General features: G+C 47.8%; 1 protein-coding gene across 1 annotated transcript in view; it reads right to left on the bottom strand.

The window, feature by feature from the left end:
• The window catches only part of ITPR1 (inositol 1,4,5-trisphosphate receptor, type 1), a 162,150-nt gene that overhangs the window by 42,760 nt on the left and 116,677 nt on the right, over positions 1–2,713 (bottom strand). The window lies entirely within an intron of this gene.

Raw genomic sequence — 2,713 nt, 5'->3', positions numbered from 1 at the left:
GCTCTCCTGCGGCATGCAGAGCGTTACTGTTCTTTATTACCTAGGCTGTGTCTCCAGGGATTATGAATAAAAGAGACAGTCAAATCCAATGTTAACAGCTGTATCAATTCCTGCTTGCTTTGCACAAAAGCAGTATGTAACCTACTGACTTAGGCGTTTAATCTGAGCCTGACCGGCTAGCATATTACTGCAGCATTTTTATTTCACAGAAATAACTCATTTGATAAGAAAAAAAAGAAGGGGACTACTATGTTTTTCCCATGAAGATGGGATTTTTCAAGTGTCACGCTGCAGCTGCACGCTTGGCTGTGCAGAAGGCTGCTGCCATCACCTGCCCAGGCGCCGACACCGGAGGCATGGCACCGCTCCCTGTCCTGCAGAGAATCTCCACTTCTCTCCTCCTCACTTCCAGCCAGCACGGCTCCTGCTTATAGCAAAATGTTCCCTGGATGCTTCACTCAGCTTGTCACGAGCTTTGGTTCTCGTGACTGACTCTGTAGTAGAGCGGGACATCTTAACTCAGAAAAGGGATGGCACGGAAAGGACCTCCCGAGGAAGCTGGTGGGGCTGTAGCCTGGCCAAAGCAGAACAGATGACAGGCTGGCGACAGCAACTCGGAGCTGTGACAGCTTTGCTTTCAAGGCTGAGCTCTGGCATGCAAACAAGGGTCACACCAATGCAAGTTTAATAAGAGCCTCCAAGTATCTGTGCGTGGGGAGAGACACAGAGATATCAAGAGTATTCCACAGCAAAATTCGATGCATTCAGCCTGAAGCGGGTAACAAAACATACTTGATCATCCACCTGTTTGTCCCAGTGCTTGCATTAATTAACTAATTTGAAGAATATATTGCAACTCCTCCTCCAGACCCACAGAGTTAGCCAGAGGGGGACAGCATCCTGATTGTGCAACACAGAACAAACTGCAGTTTTGTCTGCAAAGGGGATGACAGAGTGATGCAAAAGGGACAGCATGGCAACTCCCTACGCCATTTCACAAAGGCTGCCTCTTCATCTAAAACACGCATCGACTCTTACAGCTGTGACTTGCATTTTCCTGTTCACGCACAACATCAGGCTAGTCACGTAAAACCCTTGCTTTGACAAACGAACAGCTGCACTGGGCAGGTGATTCCTACTCACTTTAATTCAAACCTAACTTACACAATTTTTGGAAGACACCCAGCTTCGAGAATAGTTCTTAGTTATTCCTTAAAGCAACGAGTCCATTGGCAATACTGATAAGGAGTTCAGTTGGAACGTACTAGCTGTGCCACAGATTTTGAAGCTTCAGACACTCCTGCCTCCCCCACCGGGGCTGAAGGAGGAGGGCAAGCAGCAAGGCAGGCAAGCAGCAAGAGGATTATATTTGAAAAAATTGTTCCTCCTGCCTTTTTTTTTGTTAAAAACCCAACTTTTTCTCCCACAGCTGAACGCAACTACCTGCTGTTTGGCGAATTTAATTGTTCAGGATGGTGAAAACTCAGGCCAAGTTTCTGCGTTGGCTTAAATTCAATTTTGCTCCTATAGCTTTCAGTGCCTAGCCAAAGACAGCAGAAGCAAAGGATCATGTGCACGCGGTTTGGACCACTGCCACATAAAACTGCCATCCTACTTGTCTCCGACATTGCTAACGGCATGAAAATTGTTTGACAAAACAAAGATCAAATAGTTTCTTGAAAAAAATTAGGAGAAACCCTGATGTATGTAACCTTGGCACCTACAAAACGCTAGCAGAATTACATGCTCACAGCACAGGAGCATTACCATACAGATTTGATTTCCCATATTGCCAGCAGCAGGGCATTCGAGTTCAGCGGAAGTGATTTGGCAGGTCTGAAAAGCACTCACGCAGGGTCCTACACTTCTGGCGTGCCGTACAACAATATGCAATCACGGCAATTATTCCTCCTTTATGAGGGCATTTAGTACATTGTACTGCCTCTCACTAGCTCCTCGCTTGCATTCAATTCTAATCCAGCAGCAGTGGTTACGCTGAACAAAAATCACATTAATTGCAGTCCATTTGTAAGCAAAAATCTTATCTCCTGCAGAGGCACGCGCTAGAGAAGATGACTGACGTACAAGTTCTGGGCTCCCTATTTAAAATTATACAAACACATTGCAGAGTTTCACAGGACAGCAGAGGTTGGCAGGGACCTTTGGAGACTGTCTAGTCCAAATGCCCTCACCCTATCATGGGGCACCACCGAGCAGAGACTGGATTCATCCTCCTCACAGCCCTCTGTCAGGCATTTATACACATGGGTGAGATACCCCAAGCCTTCTCCCCTCCAGGCTGACCTCTCCCCACTTCCTCCTTCCCCACCAGATGCTCCAGTCCCTTGGTCATCTCTCAAACTCCCTCGGAGCCCAGGACTGCACCCACTCCACAGGGGCCTGGGGCACCCCACCAGGCACCGTGGGCTTGTGCATGTCCAACTTGTTGCATGTTTTTTAACCCAATACTCCTCCACTGAGGGTACACCCTTCCTTGATCCAGACTTTCCCTTCGGTCTCAGGGATCTAAGGCTTGTGAAGAACAGTCCAGTTCTTCTAACCAGTAAAGACCAAGGTGAAGGTGGTATTGAGCACCTTCTCCGTGTCCTTTACCACCCAAGGCCCCCACTCCATTCAGCAGCAGGACCCAAGCTCTCCCTAGTCTCCTGCTGCAGATATAACCTAGAAACCCTTCTTGTTGCCCTTCATGTTC

The sequence above is a fragment of the Eurypyga helias genome, unplaced genomic scaffold, assembly GCF_000690775.1.
Source record: "Eurypyga helias isolate BGI_N326 unplaced genomic scaffold, ASM69077v1 scaffold29349, whole genome shotgun sequence".
Classification (NCBI taxonomy): Eukaryota; Metazoa; Chordata; class Aves; order Eurypygiformes; family Eurypygidae; genus Eurypyga; species Eurypyga helias.
The sequence above is the reverse complement of the archived record's forward strand: the minus strand, read 5'-3'. Positions and strand labels throughout refer to the sequence as shown.